Below are 23,576 nucleotides of genomic sequence, written 5' to 3'. Positions count from 1 at the left end.
TTTCAAAAAATCCGAGCATAGAAAAAAATTTCAAAAAAATCCAATCTTTGGAAAAATATTTTCAAAAAATCCACGATTTGGAAAAAATGTTCAAAAAATCCAATCCAACTTTTTTCCAAAAGTTTTCAGTTTTTTTTTTTTGAAAAATATTTTCAAAATATTTATGCTTTGGAAAATATTTTAAAAAAAATCCACGCTTTCGAAAAATATTTTCAAAAAATCCGAAAAAATTTTGAAAAAATCGAATTTTTGGAAAAATATTTTCAAAAAATCCTATTTTTGGGAAAATGTTATCAAAAAAAAAAACACACACACTTTGAAAAAATACTTTCAAAAACATCCACGCTTGGGAAAAATATATTCAAAAAAATCAGAGATTTGAAAAATATTTTCAAAAAATCCTTGCTTTGAAGGAATAAATTTGAAAAAAATGCACGCCTTGGAAAAATATTTTCAAAAAATCCACGCTTTGGAAAAATATTTTCAAAAAATCTAAATCCAAAAATATTATTAAAAAATCCACGTCTTATGGTCTATTAGGGACTGAAAAAATATTTTTAAAATTCCACGCTTTATGTGATGATGGTCACAAAAAATATTCTTAAAAAATCCGTTTTTATATCCACTGAAGAAATATTCTTTAAAAATCCACTGAAGAAATATTCTTAAAAAATCCATTCTTATATCTACTGAAGAAATATTCTTTAAAAATCCACACTTGATGGGCTGATGGTCACTGAAAAAATATTCATAAAAAATCCACGCTTTACGTGCTGAAGGTCACTGAAAAAATATTCTTAAAAAATTCAAGATTTATGGCCTAATGGTCACTGTAAAAAGATTCTTAAAAAAATCCACGCTATATGGCCTAATGGTCGCTGTAAAAAGATTTTTAAAAAATCCATGCTTTATGGCCTGATGGTCACCGTAAAAATATTCTTAAGAAATCCACGCTCAATTGCCTGATGGTCACTGAAAAAATATTCATAAAAATCCACGTTTATGGCCTGATGGCCACTTAAAAAATATACATAAAAAATTCACGCTTTACCACATTCTTTAAAAATCCACACTTCGTGGGCTAATTGTCACTGAAAAAATATTCTCTAAAAATCCAAGCTTTATAGCCTAATGGTCTCTTAAAAATATTCTTAAAAAATCCACGCTTTATGGGATGATGGTCACTGAAAAAATATTCTTAAAAAATCCATTTTTATATCCACTGAAGAAATATTCTTTAAAAATCCACTGAACAAATATTCTTAAAAAATCCATTCTTATATCCACTGAAGAAATATCCTTTAAAAATCCACATTTGATGGGCTGAAAAAATATTCTTTAAAAATCCACGCTTTATGGGATGATGGTCACTGAAAAAATATACTTAAAAAATCCGTTCTTAAATCCACCGAAAATATATTCTTCAAAAATCCAAACTTAATGGGGTGATGTTCACTGAAGAAATATTCTTTAAAAATCCACTGAACAAATATTCTTAAAAAATCCGTTCTTAAATCCACCGAAAATATATTTTTAAAAAATCCTTACTTTATGGGCTGAAGGTCATTAAAAAATATTCTTATAAAAACCACGCTTTATGGGATGATGGTCACTGAAAAAATATTTAAAATATTAATACTTTATAGTATGATGATCACTCTAAAAATATCCCTTAAGAATCAATGCTTTATGGTATGTTAATCACTGTAAAAATATCCTTTAACAATCCAAGCTTTATGGCTTAATGGTCACTGTAAAAAGATTCTTAAAAAAATCCACGCTATATGGCCTAATGGTCGCTGTAAAAAGATTTTTAAAAAATCCATGCTTTATGGCCTGATGGTCACCGTAAAAATATTCTTAAGAAATCCACGCTCAATTGCCTGATGGTCACTGAAAAAATATTCATAAAAATCCACGTTTATGGCCTGATGGCCACTTAAAAAATATACATAAAAAATTCACGCTTTATGGACTGATGGTAACTGAAAAAATATTCTTAAAAAATTCAACATTTATGGCCTAATGCCAACTAAAAATATTATTTAAAAATTCACGCTTTATGGCCTGAAGGATATTGAAAAAAATATTCTTAAAAAATCCAGACTTTATAGCCTGATGGTCACTGCAAAAATATTCAGAAGAAATCCACGCTTTATGGGCTGATGGTCACTTAAAAAATATATTTTTCAAAAATCCATTGAAATTTTTTTTCTGAAAAATCCGTTCATGAATCCACTGAAAAATATTTTTAAAAAATCCAGTCTTAAATCCATTGAAAAAGAATACTTAAACAATCCATACTTTATTGGCTGACGGCCACTGAAAAATATTCTTGAAAAATCCACACTTAATGGCTGATGGTCACTGGAAAAATATTCTTCAAAAACCACGTTTTATGGCCTGATAGGCGTTGGAAAAATATTTTTAAAAAATCCACGTTTTATGGCCTGCTATGCGTTGGAAAAATATTTTTTAAAACTCTTCGCTGGCCTGATAGGTGTCGGAAAGATATTTTTAAAAATCAACGCTTTTTGGTTTGGTATACGTTGGAAAAATATCTTTAAAAATCCACGCTCTATGAACTGATAGGCATTGGAAAAATATTTTTAAAAAATTCACCTTTTGTGGCCTGATGGATTTTGCAAAAATAGTAAAAATACAAACACACCTGTTTGCCTGATAGTCACTGAAAAAATCTTAAAAAATCCAAACTGTATGGCCTGATGGTCACTGCAATTCAAATAACTGATCAGTTCAGTTCAGATTGGTACTCTTGGTTTGTACAAAATACTGTTCTATTTGCAAACATATTTCTAGGTACCAAAGTGAAATATGTCGATGATTTTGAATTTATTTTTGAAAAAAGAACAGAAGTTGTTTTCTCTAATCACATCTCTGCCCATGCTAACATTTATTTCGAAACAGGTTCTTAAGTGACTAATAATTTAAGGAAGAATTTTTACCCGAAGGTTATTACGGCTTTCCTATGTTATTATCATTAGTTGTTATCAAGATGGAAAAGCGACAAAAAAAGAAACTATAAAATGGAAATTAAAACTACCACAAAATAACAACAAAAAACACACACTCACATACGATAATGTTCCGTCAAATTTCAAATTTCTTGTTTCTTCTTTAAATCCAACCATTTCCCCTCCATTGCCCCTTCTCTAACAATTTGAGGTATGATTATAATTACTAAATGTGATAAATATGAATGTTTAGATAGCATCTTAACGTCTCTAATTGATTTATTCTGTCTTCAACAAGAAGTCAAAAAGCAACGCAAAAAAAATTGGCGCTGTTGCCGGCCATCCATCCACAAATGATTACGCCGCTCATGATGATGATGATGATGAAACAGAAGAAGTAGACACACAACAAAAACTCCTAATCATTCATTAAAAAGCCAAAAAATTTCTTCATTCCATTTTTTTGCCACTCTGCTGTAAGCCAAAAGTCAAAAATTCTTTGCCAAAGACCCGACCACCACCTAACTACTATCTCTTCTATTCTTCTCATTATTAGAAGATCAACAAAACAAAAGCCTAGAACCAAAGGCAGGCAATTCGACGGCATCATTGTTTGTTCCAACGCATACTGAATGCCTAGTAGCCAACAACATAACACCACACCAATAAAACCGGATAGAAATTAAGCCAAGAATATCAAAGCAGCTATGAAAACAGCTACAAAATTCTCATACGCAGTGCGCACTTGAAAAAAGCGCCTCATTAGAAACGACCTCACGCACTTTGACGCCTTAAAGCCGCAATTATTAACACAGTGGTAGAAAATGTTTGCGTTTTATTTCGCAGATAAAAAGCAAAATAGCTTCTAGGTTTATTATTGAATAATAAAAGAGTAGAACTATTTCGGAAAATTTTTAATAGATAATGTTTTCTAGAGAAAGTAAAAGGAAAGTGAAAAGTTATTAGAAAATTTAACAAGCTATATTAAAATGTCGTTGAAAAGTTTAGTTTTGAGCCAAAAATACAATAGCATAAATTTTGGTCAATGTTATCAAAACAAGTAAAAAAGTATCAGTCGGCTTTGCCGACAGAGATATACCCTCAGCCTGTATATATTGAAACAATTTTTTCCCAAAAAACATATGTATTTAGGGGTGTTTAAAAATTTTGGGCAGGAGTTTTGCGGAGGAGATACTAAAAGGAATGGATCTACATTGACCATAATGGAAGTGGATCTCCAGCCACTACATATGGTGCCATAGGGGGTTTTTACACCCTTCGGGATGTTTGCTCAAGAAGTATGAACTTGCCCTTGAAAAAACGTTTACCATCGTAATTGAGGCAGCGAATGCAAGTTGCTTCAACAGAAATCAAAGTGATTCGATAGCAGGTCTTAAAGTGAACTTATCCGAAATTTTGTGTGGGAGGTACCGGATGGAGTGGACAAATATAATCCATATTTTAACCTGATCTATATCTAGCAGATATATTAGGATGTGTACAGTATGGACCAATTTGGCCACTCCCTTCAAGAGTTACCGTATGAACAAATTTTCCGAACATTTTTGAACTTTTGTGGGGGAGGTACCTGAAGGAGTGGACCGATATGGCTTACCTTCAAACTTAAACTATATTTGGACAAAATATTACTAAGGCCAAATTTTAGACCTATTCGGCAGATCCGATCGAGAGTTATCTTGCGCTCCAACCACTCACACGGTGTCATAGAATTTTTTCCAACTTTCAGGCTATTTTCTCAGGAAGTATGGACTTGCCCCTAATGAAACTTGCACCGTCGTATGGAGGGCAGTCAATACAAGTTGCTAAAACAAAAATCAGAGCGATTCGAGAGATGACTCTAAACTGAACTTTTCCGAAATTTTGTGTGGGAGGTACCCGAAGGAGTGAACCGATTGAGCCTATATTGAAACATTATCTAAGTCTGGTACACATTTTACGATGGGCAAAGTATGCACCAAAACGGTTACTCCCTTCAAGAGTTATCGTGCGCACAAATTTTCCGAACATTTTCGAACTTTTGTGGGGGAGGTACCGGAAGGAGTGGACCGATATAGCCCATCTTCGAACTTAAACTAAGTTTGGGCAAAATATTACGAAAGCCAAAATTTGAACCGAATCGGTGCATCCGTTCGAGAGTTATCGTGCGCACCAGCCAGCCAGACAGACAGACTGACGGACATTGCTCAATCGACTCCAAATTGTCTGAAACACATTTCGTCCAAACATACTTGGGGTCTAAAACCATTATTTCGATGAGGCACATTTTGCCCGTATGAAAGAGTATATACCCTCGTTAGCATAAATGCTGAGGGTATAAAAACAAGTGAGTAAAGTCTATAGACAAGACGGGGCCAACTATGTGATACCCTACACCACTACCCTGTGCATAAGCTTTTCACTCGTAAACATTTCTTTTAGGGAGATACTACAGTTTTCACCTATCTGACTTTTATACCAAATGACATAAGGCGAACTGAACCAAAATAATCAATACTTAATTTTATATTTAACTACTGTCGACATATACACTAGCGGTCATCTGAATAGGTTTGATTTTTTTTCTTTTTATATGTTACGGTATCTTCTGATGTGTTCGTATTACAGATCCATACTATTTAGTTTTTGAGAGTCCTATACTATGCCACATTCCCAAGAAAAAACTTGACGGTATTGCCATATTTTCGGAAAATATATAATATATGGTCTGTTCCAGTACTGCGAGAATCTACTAATTTTTACTATTTTTTTCGATAACATAAAGGAAAAAATGTTATCGTAGTAAAAAGTAGTAGCTTCTTGCAGGTTCTGGAACAGAGCAATAATAAAAGTATAATAAAAAAAGTACAAAAAGTGTCCAATTTTTGTGATCATCAGAATAGGTTTGAAATAACATTGAAAAATTGTACAACCCAAGCAAATATTGCGCAGTTTTTTGGTTTGGTTTAGTAAAATGGAACATTCTGATAAATCCTTCAACAAATTTGACCCGCTTTATTTGGAACGTGGGTTCAATTCTCACCATGGAAAAGTTACCAAGAACTTTCAGATAAAATCAAGAAATATTCAAACAAAAACGTTTTATAAGCTTTAAATGACTTATTGACTTTGTTAGATCTCTTCGAAAATTGTCTGAAAGCAAATACCAAGTGTAGCCATATTATTAGGATCGATAAAATAGAAAGGTCATTGAAAATAGTTGGTATTTTAGTTCAAGTTTCATTTTTTAACTATCCTTGCAGTACAAATTTAAGTATTATCATGCTCACAAATCCACCATAGTTGACCACATGTATCATAAATGTTCGAAAATTGGTCTGGAAGAATGTTTCGTCGACGGCAATAAAGTAGAAAATTGTAATTCAAATTTAAGTCAAGGGGCATGATATCACCGACTTTTATAGTGCTGTATAACCTCAGTAGTCCATTCTTTTGTACTTATTCGTGTTTCTTTTATGCCTTGTGAACGTGAACCCACGTTCCAAATAAAGCGGGTCAAATTAGTTTTAGGATTTATCAGAATGTTCCATTTTACTAAACTAAACCAAAGAACTGCTCAATATTTGCATGGGTAGTACAATTTTTTAATTTTATTTGATTCAAACCTATTCTGATGATCGCAAAAATTGGACACTTTTTGTAAATTTTTTATTATAATTGGGATATTTTCCGAAAATATGGCAACACAGTCAAGTTTTTTCTTGGGAATGTTGGCATAGTATAGGACTCTTAAAAACTAAATAGTATGGATTTGTAATACGAACACATCAGAAGATACCTTAACATATAAAAAGAAAAAAAATCAAACCTATTCAGATGACCGCTAGTGTACATATGTACTTGGTACTGATTGAAAGTTTTGCTGGTCTTCGTAATTAGAATTTTACATATCTTTAATACACCAAATAGAAGCAGAGGTATTTGTCATCAAAGTAAAAACTTCAAAATATTAATATTGTGATCGTTTGGCGCTTTTTGCAATAACTGTGATATTTTACCATAAATGCCACATTTTGTATCAATTTAAACCTCAGGTGGTTTAGCTTCAATATCAATATGTCTTGGAATGTGTCCAACAGAAGTAGAAATATCTGACATGGAAATAAAATGTCATAAATTGGAAATTGGGATATCCCAGCGGGTTTTTCAACATCACAAGCATTTCACCAATTTTGGTAACGTAATTTGGAACATTTTAAAGCTCAGAATGTCTTCATTGTTGAAACACATCCAACAGAAGATGATATACACGTCAGTATAATTCAAATAAAAACTAGTCAGAAAGTATCAGTCAGCTGTGCTAACGGCCACTGCCACTGACCAAAAAAAACAAGCACAATAAAATTGCCGTGTATAAGATATATGTATTGATTTTGTATCACGAGTTTGCTTCAAAATCTATAGATACCGTAATTTGGGGCTATAGCAATATCTCAGGAAGTATGGACTTGCGCAAGAAAAAAATTGTACCGCTGTAAAGGGAGCCGCATGGACAACAATTCAAGACGATCCGAGATGAGCTCTCATCTTATCCGAATTTTGTGTGGGAGGAATAATACGATGTGCAAAGTTTGGACCAAATCGATTACTCCATTCAAGAGTTATTGTTCACACCATTTTAAAGACAACTTTTGAGCTTATGTGGGGGAGGTACCCGAAGGAGTAGACCGATATGGTCCATCCTCGAACTTAAACTAAGTTTAGACAAAATACTTACTTACTTACTTAGCTGGCCCATTACATAACATTTGTTCCATAGACCGAACTAAGAAAAAATATCCAATTCTCTCTGTTTAGTGCTTCGCTTTCTGGAATACCGCGCCTTGTCATCTCTTCATCCACTTGTTTGCGTCATCTTTTCTTTGGCCTGACAGTTCTGCGTACACCGCCATGTGGCTAGAATTTATACGCCTTTTTATCGGGTTCATCATCGCTCATTCTTATTATATGGCCTAGCCAACACAATCACTGCATCTCGATACGTTTAACTATATTCATGTCTTTGTATAGCTGATATAGCTCGTGGTTCATACGACGTCTATATTCACCGTCAACGCAAATCGGCCCGTAGATCTTTCGAAGAATTTTCCTCTCAAACACACCAAGCACTGCCTTATCTGCTTGCGCAAGTACCCATGCTTCGGAGCCATACATTAGCACTGGCAGTATCAACGTTTTGTATAGTGTTATTGTGTTGACGAGATGTGGCTTTGTTTTTAAACTGCTTACTTAAACCATATTAGCATCTGTTGGCCAATACAATTCTTCTTCTTATTTCACTACTGATGTTGTTTGTTGTGTTTATGGCAGTGCCGAGGTAGACGAAGTCTTTAACTACCTCAAAATTATAGGTACCAACTTCCACAGTTGGTCCGAGCTTTATGGACGCTTTGCGCGACGACACCATTAACTTTATCTTCTCTCCGTTTACCGCCAGACCCACTTTAGCAGATTCCCTTTCGATTTTTTCAAAGATATCAGTTACTTCCTTTACCAATCGATATATGATGTCAATGTCATCGGCATTCGCAAGTAACATATGGCTATTTGCATATATTGTGCCACTTCTTTTCATCTTTGCATCTCGTATTACCTTTTCCAGCAAAATGTTGAATTGGTCACACGAAAGGCTGTCTCCTTGTCTGAAACCTCTTTTGGTACTGAACTGTTCGGATAGGTTCTTTCCAATTTTAACTGAGGACCTAGTATCACTTAAAGTCATCTTACACAGCCGAATGAGCTTTGGGGGGATACCAAATTCAGACATTGCATGGAATACCTTTGATCGGAGGGGACTGTCGAATGCTGCTTTATAATCGACAAAAAGGTGATATGTGTCGACCTGCATCTCTTGGGTCTTCTCCAGGATTTGCCGCAGGTTAAATATCTGGTCAATGGTGTATTGCCAGGTCTAAAGCCGCATTGGTATGGCCCAATTATCTCGTTGACCATAGGCTTCATTCGTTCGCACAATATCACTGATCTTGTAGGCAATCGGGAGTAGACTTATGCGCCTATAGTTAGAGAATACAGTCTTATCTCCTTTCTTATGGACGGGGCACAGGATACTCAGGTTCCAATCGTCGGGTACTCGTTTTTTCTGCCAGATGGTGCTAACTAGCTGATGAATACACCTTATAAGCGTGTCTCCTCCGGTTTTGAACAGCTCAGCTGGTAAGCCATCGGCTCCTGCTGCCTTATTATTCTTCAGCCGGTTTATTGCTGTTTTTACCTCATCTTGGCTGGGCGGTATACATTCAATACCATCTTCTGGGATTGGATCTGTGGTATCTTCGTCGTCTGTATCAGTTACCAAATTACCTTGCTGGTCTCTACAGGAGGAGGTGCCTGTACCAAAGCCATCAGTTTGATGCTTCACTCTTTGGTAGAATTTTCGGACTTCATTCTGGCTCCTGTACATTTCGATTTTTTCACACTCCCGCTTTTCCATCTTTCTCTTTTTCCTGCGGAAAAGACGTTTCTTCCTCTCTCCTTTTTCCCGAAAAAAAGTTGCAGTTTACGCGCTGGCAGATATACTTGAAAAGTACAAGGCCGACATAACTGCCATACACAAAATACGATGGATGGGGAAAGATGTCACAACAACACCTAAAGATGACGCACTGTATTATAGCTGCCATGACGTAAAGCATGATATTGATTGCAGATTCGTAGTTGGTCGGAAGTTAAAACATATGGTGTCCATCTTCACCTCAGTGAATGACGGACTCGCTGCAATTCGATTAAAAGCAAAATTCTTCAACATCACCTTTATTTGCGCTCATGCTCCCACTGAAGACAAGGACGAACAGACCAAAGATATATTTTACGAAAGCTAAGAAGAACGTATGACCATTGCCCTGCCCATGACATTAAAATCATTCTAGGCGATTTTAATGCCAAAATTGGAAAGGAGAATATCTTTGGCCCAACAGTCGGGAAATTCAGTCTCCACAGTGAAACGTCTGACAATGGTATGAGGCTGATAGACTTTGCAGCTGCCAAAACATGGTAGTTAGCTGTACCCGATTTAAGCATCTCGATTTTCATAAGGGCACCTGGCTGTTTACTGAACAAAGAACAAGTCATCAAATTGATCACGTTGTGATACATGGAAGACATTCATCGATCGTGTTGGATGTACGATCGTTCCTAGGAGCAAATATAGATTCGGACCACTACGTTGTTGCAGCAAAGGTACGTACCCGTCTAAACGTTGCAAATAAAGCACGAACAGATACAACGTGGAAGTTGGACATTGGTAAGCTGCAAACACAACAGATAGCCACAGCATATTCCACTCAATTAGCCCAATTGCTTAATGAAAGCACTCTTCGTCCCGATAACATATCAGCACAATGGCAAAATATTGCCCACTCCATGCAAACAGCCGCAAAATCCATACTTGGATACCAGAGACCTCCACCAAGGAATCCATGGTATGACCAGGAGTGTCGTGCTGCTACCGAAGAGAAAAATGCGGCATATAGGGCTACTCTACAATCAGTAGCAAGGAGTAGCGCACGAGAGAGGTTTCAGGAGAAAAGGAGAGAGGAGAAACGTTTTTTCCGCAAGAGAGAAATGGAAAGACGGGAGTGTGAAAAAATCGAGATGTACAGGAACCAGAATGAAGTCCGAAAGTTCTACCAAAGATTGAAACATCAAACTGATGGCTTTGGTACAGGCACATCCTCCTGTAGAGACCAGCAAAGTAATTTGGTAACTGATACAGATAGTGTGCTCAGGATATGGAAAGAACATTTCTCCAAACTGTTGGTATCCGATAGTAGCGAAGACGGCGAAGATACCACAGATCCAATCCCTGAAGAAGGTATTGAATGTATACCGCCCAGCCAAGATGAGGTAAAGACAACAATAAGTCGGCTGAAGAATAATAAAGCAGCAGGAGCCGATGGCTTACCAGCCGAGCTATTCAAAACCGAAGGCGATACGCTGATAAGGTGTATTCATCAGCTAGTTAGCAACATCTGGCAGGAACCCGACGATTGGAATCTGAGCATCCTGTGCCCTGTCCACAAGAAAGGAGATAACACTCTATGCTCTAACTATAGGGCCATAAGTCTTCTCCCTATTGCCTACAAGATAGTCTCAGGGATAATGTGCGAACGACTAAAGCCTATGGTCAATGAAATAATTGGCCATACCAATGCGTCTTTAGACCTGGCAAATCCACCATTGACCAGATATTTACCCTGCGGCAAATCCTGGAAAAGACCCAAGAGATGCAGATCGAAACCTACCACCTCTTTGTTGATTACAAAGCAGCCTTCGACAGCCCCCTACGTTCAAAGGTATTCCAAGCCATGTCTGAATTTGGTATCCCTGCAAAGCTCATCCGGCTTTGTAGAATGACATTAACTGATACTCGATCGTCAGTTAAAATAGGAAAGAACCTCTCCGAAGAGTTTGGTATCAAAAAAGGTTTCAGACAACATTCTGCTGGAAAGATGAAAAGAAGTGGCACAATATATGCAATAGGGTTATGACTTTTTTACAACCTCATATCCCTGTATCATAGGGTGATGAGTTTTGCCATAATATTACATAAAATCTTAATTATAAGGTGATTTGGTGAAAAAAACCTCACGCACAAAATGATTTTAAAATTTGAATTTATCAAAATTATGGACGATTTTTTGAAGTCACTGAAAACAGATATATAATTGAAAATAAACTTTGGAGCCACATGAAATAATTAAAATGACATAAAATTTATTTTTCACTATTTTTCTTCAATTCTGAGAATCGTAAAAATGTCGTAAACGTTTTTATAATTTTTAACAAAAAAAAACAAAAAATTTAAAATTGTTTCAAAGTGACTTTTTCGCGACTTTTTAATATTTGAATGAAATAAACGTTATTATACTTATTAGTAGGCTTATATTTATTCATTCGTGCAACAAAAAATAATTTTTTGAAAAATTTTTTTTTTTCATTTCATACACTCCACGTCGATAGAATAGAACACCTACATTTTTGTTAATGTTAGCTTATTTATCCTAAAACGAATGAATCTGCGTTTTTAATCTTGTGGGGATTTAAAGTCTATCACGTTCCGTATCAAACACAGAAAAAAATATGTTTCTAGCTCTTCGCGAAATGGTTTTCTGATTAATTTTCCGATAGTACTATGAAAAATAGACATTTGTTTTTGGTCATCAGGATAGAACAGTCACTTTATTTTCGCGAATATTTGAGATATTAACGCCGAATGTTCTTTCAGTAGATAAAACAAAGTTTTCTAATCATTTTTCTCCAAAGAAAACCTATAAATTATTCCGCGGACACCGAAATAACAGCGTTAAAGGGTTTAAATTGACAGATATTTGAAACACCTCGGAATATCAACAGGAGTCGCGCAGTTATGTCATATTTCTTCACAGTAAGATAGAATATGACACAGACAAACTCGACGGATACAATCGAGTGCTTCGGATGCTGATAAGATGGAACATTTTTAAAATAATTATGGAAAACGTCAACATTTCATATAAAAACCTTGATGTTTTGTTCAATAAAATGGCTTTTCCGCGAACAAGTCTGCCGTTCAAAGGTTTGGAAATATGCTCCAGATTTGCAGGAAGATAATCTGATACGAAAACAACCGTTATTTTAATACACTGAGGAAAATTTTAACGCATGTTTCAAATTGAACACTCCCTTTGTACTTTGAATTTTATATGTGTTCTTATTTCGGCGCCCGCGACTGTTCTTAATAGTGTTATGCTCCAATATAACTACACCAGGTTATGCTCTCCATACCGGATTTTACGAATTATTAGTTTTTTAACTGAACCCGCAAATGTAAAATCCCCGTTCCCCAGATTATCTTCCTCCAAATCTGGAGCATATTTCCAAACCTTTGAACGGCAGACTTGTTCGCGGAAAAACCATTTTATTGAACAAAACATCAAGGTTGTCATAAGAATTTTTGACATTTTCCATAACTATTTTAAAAATGTTCCATCTTATCAGCATCCGAAGAACTCGATTGTATCCGTCGAGTTTGTCTGTGTCATATTCTATCTTATTGTGAAGAAATATGACATAACTGCGCGACTCCTATTGATATTCCGAGATGTTTCAAATATCTGTCAATTTAAACACTTTAACGCTGTTATTTCTGTGTCCGCCGAATAATTTATAGGTTTTCTTTGGAGAAAAAATGATTAGAAAACCTTGCCTTATCTACTGAAAGAAAATTCGGCGTTAATATCTCAAAAATTCGCGAAAATAATGTGACTGTTCTATCCTGATGACCAAAAACAAATGTCTATTTTTCATAGTACTATCGGAAAATTAATCAGAAAAAAATTTTTTTGTGTTTGATACGGAACATGATAGACTTTAAATCCCCACAAGATTAAAAACGCAGATTCATTCGTTTTAGGATAAATATGTTAACATTAACAGACATTTAGGTGTTCTATTCTACTGACGTGGAGTGTATATTTTTTCAAAAAAATATTTTCTTAAAATCGATTTGTGCGTGAACTTTTTTTATATTTCAATGGAATAAACGATAGCATAGTGATTAATAGGCAAAAGTTCATTCATCCCTGCTACAGGAAATCATTTTTGAGGAATAATGTCAAAAAGTCATAACCCTAATATGCAAATAGCCATATGTTACTTGCTTATGCCGATGACATTGACATCATATATCGATCGGTAATGGAAGTAACTGATACCTTTGAAAAATTCGAAAGGGAATCTGCTAAAGTGGGTCTGGCGGTAAACGACGAGAAGACAAAGTTAATGGTGTCGTTGCGCAATGCGTCCATAGAGATCGGGCCAACTGTTAACGTTGGTTCCTATAATTTTGAGGTAGTAAGGGACTTCGTCTACCTCGGCACTGGCGTAAACACAACCAACAACTTCAGTTGTGAAATACGAAGAAGAATAGTGTTGGCCAACAGATGCTACTTTGGGCTGAGTAAGCAGTTTAGGAATAAAGCCACATCTCGTCAAACAAAAACAACGCTTTACAAAACACTGATACTTACCGTACCAATCTGCGTTGACGGTGAATATCGACGTCGTATGAACCACGAGCTGTATCAGCTATACAACGACATCAGTATAGATAAACGTATCGAGATGCAACGATTGCGTTGGCTAGGCCATATCATAAGAATTAGCGATGATGAACCCGCTAAAAAGGCGTAAAAATTCGGGACGCATGGCGGTGCACGTAGAATTGGCAGGCCAAAGAATAGATGGCGCAAACAAGTGGATGAAGAGATGACAAGGCGCGGTATTCCAGAAAGCGAAGCACTAAACAGAGAGAGTTGGAGATCTTTTCTTAGTTCGGCTTATGGAACAAATGTTCTGCAATGGGCCAGCTAAGTAAGTAAGTAAAATAGGTTATATGAATTTTTGAAATTCCATGTTGATCTGGCTTCAGGATCGGAGGTATCTCCAAAAATGTATATTTAGAATGAAGATATCTAATGTATTTGGTGCATAAAATACGCTATGTATGTCCAATTTGAAGAAAATTTGTAATATGTGACGGTATTTGGTCTAAGAATACATTTGCCAAATTATATTGAAGTCGGTTCAGATTTGGATATAGGGAAAGACTTCGAAGACATTAAAAGTCATCAGTATCCAAGGCTACAAGTATTAAATAACATGTATTTGAGTGACTTATGTCATATCTAAATAATTACTAGAGTTAAAATTATCAATACAATTAGGAGTTATCCTAAGAGTAATTTAGGTTGTCACAATATTTTGATATATGTATGAATGACCTTGGAAAAAATATTCTTTTGAATAAAATAAAATACAACTATCCTCAAATTTAAGGTACCCAAACTTGGTAGTGTTATTTCTAATTTAATTATCTTCTTTAAATGAGAGAATAGGCTCAGGTGGATCCGCATTCAATCTGTCGAAATTTCGTAAAAGCATAAGACAACTGTAAATGTGGTCCACGAGGGGGTATTTATGATCGGAAAAAAATTAGTAGGAGCGACAACTCCTGCAACATAGAAAAATGCTACATCATAAGCTCCATACAAATATTTTATGCATTTTAATATATGAAAAAAGCTAAATTTAAAATTAAATAATTATTCATTGCGTTATTTCAGTTACCGACAGTTATCGATCAAATTAAAATGCATATAAATTCTGTAATTAACGATATCTTTCGGTAAGATAGCAACCAAAAATAGCATACGTACAATTTTTAACAAAAAGTTCAGTTGGAATTTTTATTCATAATTATTAGTTTTAATTTTACCGATTTTTGTCGGTAACTCAAAAGGGTTTTCCATAGAAAGGTAAAAACGTTTTCCATAAAATAAGTGAATCAAAAAAGGTCGAAAAAATCACGTTGAGAAAAAGAATATCACGTACGTTATTTCAGCGATCGTACGTGAACTTTCACATTCTCCTTAAGTAGCATATTTTCGTTTTAGCTGAGAATAATGGTTTCATTTTCCTTAAATACGGAATAGGTATCTTTTATTTCGAATGAAGATATTTAAAAATTAAAATGTCACTTTACACATACACAATGTTTAAATCAATCATCTTTGGTATGGCCACAAGTAAAAAAAGCAAACCAAAGAAGAAAAAAAAGAGACATCGTCATCATCATCACCATCGTTGTCCATCGTCCGCGTCGTCGTTATTCAACAGCATTAAATTGACTATGGCCAAGAACTTGAACATGACCAAAGTTCTCACGACAAGCACGAATGGAATACAACTGAAAATAATCTCCTCTTTTTTAGATTTTTTTCTTGCGATTTTTTTGCTCAACTGTTGCTGTTGACGCTGCTGCTGTTGCTGTTGGGGTTTTGTTCTTTAAGCCACAGAGCAAAAATACTTACTTACACTTACAAACATACAAAGAAGAAGTATGTACACATTTACGAGAATCAGCAACTTGGCCATGTTAAGACAAAAGAAGAACCCAACAAGAAGAATCTAAAATCGAGTTAAAGAACCAAGCCATTGGTCGTTGTCGTCGTCGTCGTACACACAAAAGAAAGAATACTCCAAAAGCATAGAAAATAGGAACAGAAGACGAAGAACAATAAACGCACCACCATAGACCGACCTAAGTGGCCAAAGTCAACTCAACCATGGCCACGCAATGTTGAGAATAATTAACGAAGAAGATGAAGCAGAAGAAGAACCCGCCGCGGCTACCGCACTACCAAATGAAGACAGTGCCCAGACCAGCTACATAGGTCTGATGCCTTCAAACACCAGACAACGATTGTGACCAACAAGAAGGTGGTCGGTTGGTCAAGTAAAATGCCAAGCCGGCTAACAATGGTCTTGGCTTACTACAGAGATTGAGAGAAATGTCTACAAGAGAGCAAGCTAACTTTAATTATTCACAAAAATCATTGCCATTACACGTCTCCGACCCCCATCGGTCCCAAGAAACCAAGAAAAAATGCCGGTTAATGTCGTCTGAGCGTTTTGCTACAACAAATAACCCTCAACAAATAAATTTTACGCGGGCTTTGTAGCAACACTTGTTTGTTGTTTGGCTCACTCTCCCCCCAAAAAAAACACTTATTGTACTCCTCTCTTGATAAAACGCCAGCAAACAATATTTGATTTGATGTTTGTCTTAACATGGTTTACTTAGTTGCCTGCCTAAGTACAAATGAATCCCCCAAAGTACTGTGTGTTTGACTCAATACCAAAAATTTTTTTCTGTAAATGGTTTGATGGCAAAGTTTGCAACTTTACAACAAAATGGTAGCAGTGACGCCACAGCGACGCTGGCAGCAGCATCTCTGCACTGTACTGACCAAAGAAATGTTGATCTTCAACTTGACCATTGCCATCAACCAACCACCATTCCTCATCCAATCATCCATCCACCACTAAGATAAAACAACACAAACCAGCACCATCACCACCACCACCCGCAACAACCATTGCACCAACCACCAACAACACAAACGTTTTTAATGTCCTACCAAAGAATTTCAAGTGTTGAGTGACCACTCACTCCTCTGCAAATCCACACAGAACCGGAGACAAACAAGTGTTTGATGCATTCAACACAAAATTGCAGCTTGTTGTGCATTCTATTTTGTTGCAACATGGTGCAGTGTACATGCAACCTAACTTTGAGGGTATCAGCAAATTTTCAACACGATCAAAATTTAATTGAGAATTCTATGCCCAAGGCGAATGTGCTACAGCGCGGAATACTTATAAGGACACTTTAAAACACAAACAAACTAAAATGTTTCGGATATTGGGAAGGAAGGCTTTCTAACTATTTATACCCCAGTCAATTTCGTGATCATGTTTTAAGAATCCATTTGAAAATGTAGTGAAACCACCAATCGATCGTACATAGCCTGCCAGAAAGTTCGACGTTCTGGCAAATAAAACGTACTGAAAACAAGGTTTTTGACAAAAACAACATTATATAATACTAGCAGACCCCGGTCCGCGTTGCTGGCCCGTCGTAATGAGTTTTAATGACAACCCGTTATGGACTTTATGATGGACAATTCAAAAATTGGTATTTTCTATCTCACTTCTTCGGTCCATTGTCAAACCGAGGAGGAGTTTAAATGTATCTGCAGATTTTGGCTGTAAACTTTCTATTCTCATATGGACTTTGTGGAATTTTTTAGCCCATTGATGCTGTTTAGGATTTATTATCGTCCATGACAGGGGACTTTATCCCTAAGCGATCTAATTAAAAAAGTTAAAAAATGGTTAAGTCGAATTCTCCCGGTAATTAAGAATTATATGTTTTAGTTTTTCATGGCTAATGGGCCATTTAAGGAAATTTGAAAATATATTGTTTTTCTTATTCGGAGGCGCAACCACCGTTGTCCCGAAAATTAATTTGCAAGCCGATGCACTCATAAGCTTAGCAAAAATAGCGATTATAACACAATAAGCCATAGAAATTCGTCTATATAAAGGGCACTTTAGGACCACGGGACATTCTTGAACATTTTCTGAAAATTGCATGAAATTTGGTACAGTAGTTTTCAAAAACTAATGTATTGAAAGAGTGGGCGTGGTCATTAGCTTTCAATATATAACACATTTCAAAAGTGGGCGTGGTCCGGTAATTTAGCTCCAAATATGTGCCAACCCCATTGGTTCCCAAAAATGTATGCTGAAACTGATATAATCATAGGTTTGGCTTATACATATACCTTGAGCTTTTGCTGCAAGTTTCATGGAAATTGGTTCAGTAGTATTGGGGATATAACATATTTCCAAAAGCAGGCGTGATCGGTTCTTTAAATATTTAAACCGATACATTCGTAATATTTGTTAATATAGCGTTTTTTAATAATACAACATAGGGGAGGTACCGCGTCCCCTCTGGAATTCAATGAAATATGCAGCCATGTTCGGGTGCCATCCCTGTACAGTCCTTTACAATTTCAAGAAAATCGGTCAGTAGTGTTGCAGATGTAACATATTCTAAAAAGTGGGCGTGTGTCCCAAATACATAAGCAAGTAAGGCCGGAGATACAATCACAATTGTCTCGCAAATTAATTTACAAACCGACAAATTCGTAATTACTGTAATTATTGTTTTATAAAGAAATTGGATATAGGGAAAGTACCCCGCCCCCTCCGAATTTCAACATTCCCTGACAATTTCAGAAAAATCAGTTCAGTAGTTTTTGTAAAAAAGATAAAAATTGAAAATTGAAAAAAGCGGGTTATGGCGAACATTTCACAAATTATCAAAATCAGTCCAGCCCACTGTGATTTATCTTGTATGGGAAAGAGCGACAAAAATATTTCTAATCAAGATATCGATGAACATTTTACCGTAAACTCGTAGTGACTAGAAGGTAATTTTCCCCAAAAATCGTCAGGATTGGTCCTCTTTTAGTCCCTATAACGGTACTTCCAGTTTTTTTTATTAATTTCAAGATTATGACTATATTTTTAAAGTAAATTCGCTGTAATTTGACATTTTGTGTTCTTTTGTGGTATTAAACATTTGCGTAGGTCCATGTTTGGGTATATCCCCCGCATAGTCGTACCTCCAGTTTTTTCTATAATTTCACGATTTTGGGCATTTTTCCAACTGAATTTGCTGCAATTTCACATTCCGAGTTTATTATCTGTATCAAACAAATTCATCAAAATATGTCCACATTTGGGTATAGTCCGATATTTGGCATATTTAAGTAGTTGGCCTAAATTTTCTACAAAAACGTTTCATGACATTTTATGAATTTTATTCTTGACAATGATAAACTGGTAACAAGTATCAACAATATGAGGCACAGAATATTCTTACTAAGTTGGTTAACATATGGACCAAGTACCAGAGTATATTAGATGTAAATAATGTCCTATAGGTCCCAAACATGGAATATTTGGAAACTAAGATGTTTTATGAGATTTTTTTGTCGCGAGGATGGGTTGGCATCTATTACAATAAATACTAGCTACAGGATATCTCGATTAGGAGAATTCCCGGATCTACTAAAAATGTATCAGGATATATAAACTGTAAACAAGACCACAACACATGTGGTCCTGCTTGCCAATTTAATCATTCTACGTTGTTTAGTTTTCGGTGTGGAGCTTAAATCTACGACAGGCCTTACGCGTTGATACTTTCAACGGCAGATAATTCTTCATGTGAAGAGTAACACTGTGCAAGGTGATCTTGTGCAAACAATTCGAACTGAGGATTTTTTGAAAATACAGACCCAAACGACAAGAAACCCTAGTTGGGTTTTGTTGTGTCAGATCCAGCTCGGATTTTATGGCCCCATCTAAACATGGTTAAATATTGAGTTTTTTAAGAAATTCGGGGCTATATCTCTGAAACCAATGCGAATCTTCTTCTGACCGCTGAAGCAAATTTGTAGATAAGGACTAAAATAAAATATTTGGAGAAATAATGAACTCGAAAAACTACATTTATTGCCTCAAATTTCAAAATATATGCAAAAATTCCACAATTTTTATACATTTCGCACCGTATCTCCAAAACCGTTCATTTTTTCTGAACATTTTCTTTTAGAAAAATATTCCCTGGAATGTAATACACAACTCTTCAGAACATGTCATTGTTGTAAAATGCCTCTATGCCGTTGTTTTCAGTACATTTTTCAGCGACGATTTAATAAAAAGGTCAATAATGTAGTGAAATCCGAAATGCGAGAATAAACTGTTGGTGTAAACTGTGTTTGAAATACGTGTTGAAAAAGATATGATGCAAAATACCGCTGAAACAACATAAAGTAAGCATTTTAGAGTTTCAGAATGTTATAGAGAATTGTTGAGGACTTTATTTGGAAGATTTTTGCAAAAGGTTACTTGGTTCAACTCCCAATAGTTTAGCCGATACTGACCAGAATTTCAGCAATTATGTAAAATTTTCTATATTTTATAGATTTTGATGCCGTAGATGGAGTTTTTCTTATGTGGTTTTTTCAAACGATAAGTTCTACTAGTTTAGGGCTACAATATTGCTAAAGACAGCAATTTGGCTTTGTATTCATTTCTGAGATAAAGGCCTGATAAATGCAAAAAAGTGTAGATTTAGCCCGGTTTAGAAGAGGCCATAAAATCCGAACTGGATCTGACAGGACAAAACCCCACTAGGGTTTTTGTAGTCTAAATATGTACTTTCAAAAAATGCATACTACAAGTTGTTTGCATTTTCAGTGTTGCATAGTGTAATCATATCTCGCAACATCCACCTGAAGGTTTGCTATAATTTCTTCGACTACCGTTCGTCCCATGCTGGCATTGACAAAGTTTTTTGAACCCCATATTTCAAAAACATACAAATGTGAAAACACGCATTCATACTGAATCCTAAAAACATATTTTTTTTTTTTTGTAAAATAAGATAGAAACAAAATGCAAAACAACGCCGATTGCTTGAAAACACCCAAAAACCTTATACTAAACATTCACAAAACTCCGAATATACTCAGTATAATGAAAACTGAATGCCGCTCGGGAACTTTCGGCAGACGTGATAATTTTTTTCTAATTCTGAACACTTCCACAAACATTTAAATAAAAATAACGTGATGATCCGCGAGATTCCAAGGTACTAAAATGATATTTCTTTTCACAATATTAAATAAAAAACCCTCACAAAAATACATTTCAAAAGAGATCAATTTTACTACAAAACAAGTAAAAAAGTATCAGTCGGCTTTGCCGACAGAGATATACCCCCAGCCTGTGTATATTGAAACAATTTTTTCCCAAAATACGTATGTATTTAGGGGGTTTTAAAAATTTTGGGAGTTTGAACCGACAAAAATGTTGATTAGGATTAAAGATCAAAAGTTTTGCGGAGGAGATACTAAAAGGAATGGATCGACATTGACCGTTATGGAAGTGGATCTCCAACCACTACATATGGTGCCATAGGGGGTTTTACACTGTTCGGGCTGTTTGCCCAAGAAGTATGGACTTGCCCCTAAAAAAACTTTTACCATCGTAATTGAGGCAGCGAAAGCAAGTTGCGTCAACAAAAATCAAAGTGATTCCGTATTAGGTCTTAAAGTGAACTTACTTTGTGTGGGAGGTACCGGATGGAGTGGATAATTATAGTCCATATTTGAACCTGATCTATATCTGGTAGATATATTAGGATGTGTAAAGTGTACAGCAATTCGCCCACTCCCTTTAAGAATTACCGTACGAACAATTTTTCCGAACATTTTTGAACTTTTGTGGGGGAGGTACCTGATGGAGTGGACCGATATGGCTTATCTGCAAACATAAACTATGTTTGGAAAAAATATTACTAAGGCCATATTTTGGACCGAATCGGCAGATCCGTTCGAGAGTCATCTTGCGCTCCAACCACCTCTCACGGTGTCATAGGGGTTTTTGGAACTTTCATGCTATTTTCTCAGGAAGTATGGATGAAACTTGTACCGCCGTATGGAGGGCAGTGGATGCAAGTTGCTAAAACAAAAATCAAAGCGATACGAGAAATGACCCTAAACTGAACTTTTCTGAAATTTTGTGTGGGAGGTACCCGAAGGAGTGGACCTATTGAGACCATATTGAAACCTCGTATTACTCTGGTAGAAACTTTACGCTGTATAAAGTATGGACCAAATCGGTCACTCCCTTCAAGAGTTATCGTGCGCACAAACTTTCCGAACATTTTCGAACTTTTGTGGGGGAGGTACCGGAAGGAGTGGACCGATGTAGCTCATCTTCGAACTTAAACTAAGTTTGGGCAAAATATTACGAAAGCCAAAATTTGAACCGAATCGGTTCATCCGTTCGAGAGTTATCGTGCGCTCCAGCCAGCAGGACAGACAGACAGACAGACGGACGGACATGGCTAGATCGACTCCAAATTGTCTGAAACACATTTCGTCCAAACATACTTAGGGTCTAAAACCATTATTTCGATGAGACACATTTTCATCGTATCAAAGTGTATATACCCTCCTTAGCCTAAAGGCTGAGGGTATAATAAAGATACAACTTTATGATGTTATCAATACCATTAACTTTAACTTCCATTTCTTACTATAGTAATTTTACACATTATTTTTTGTGATATCACTTGTAACTTGTCACTACGTTAAAGGATTGGGTTTATAACTTGCATATTGCAGCAACAACAAAAGACGAAAACTTATTGTTGGCAATTATTTCAAAAAATATATTTTTTGGTTTAATACGAAAAACTGGAGAAACATTTTTAGGAGTTATTCTACTATTTCGCTAAATTTCCATACAAATCCTGAAGTATTTTGCTTAAACTTCTACAAGAAAAATAGTTAGTCATCGTAAACGTATATTTGCTTTCTGTGATAAGCAATAGAAATAAGAAGTAGAGAGTAATAATGAAATTACAACCAAAGAAAAAAAAACACAAAAATTAAAAAGCGCGTAATTCGCGATTCCTTTAAAATCGGTTGAGGCGCATGCGATTTTCGGATACAGCGAGTGCATCTCTATCAATATGTATGCATTTATCCATGTTTCATTCTGCGGCCAAGGAGTGCCGTCAGTTGCATCTTATCATTCAAAAAACCTTCAAATGGGTAAAAATTTCGCGATGTGCATATTCTTGTAAGCCGCATCCGATTTCAGTGATCGAATATTACTCCCGAATCTCTGTAATTTATATAATTTTGTAATATTTATGTATACATTTTCAATCAAAATATATTTTTATAGATTTTCCTTTATTCAACGTATATATATCCGCCGTTTTTGTGGATGGATTCGAACGCGGAAGCACTCATTAGATTCGGCGCGTAAAAAACTAAAATCAAGCGGGGTTCGAGGCTAACTGTATGACAGATGTACATTTTAAAGCCAAAAAATAGGTTTTTTTAAGAAAATTTACGCACTAAATTTTCGACTTTGGACTCCTATTACTAGGAAGCTGTACAGATCATAATCATGAGATATATGTACATCAAATGACGTGGAATCAGGAGTTCTACAATCGTGTGAATTGTTTATGTCATTATCTGGTTGCGCCCTCTAATTATAAGAGAAATTCAAAGAACGCCAAAGTCAAAACTTCAAAATGTCAGCATCGATTTTTGTGGGATGCAGTGTTTATATCGAAAA

This window comes from Musca autumnalis, unplaced genomic scaffold (assembly GCF_047663935.1).
Source record: "Musca autumnalis isolate F117 unplaced genomic scaffold, ASM4766393v1 scaffold_1, whole genome shotgun sequence".
In the NCBI taxonomy this organism is placed as follows: Eukaryota; Metazoa; Arthropoda; class Insecta; order Diptera; family Muscidae; genus Musca; species Musca autumnalis.
Note: the sequence above shows the minus strand (reverse complement) of the source record.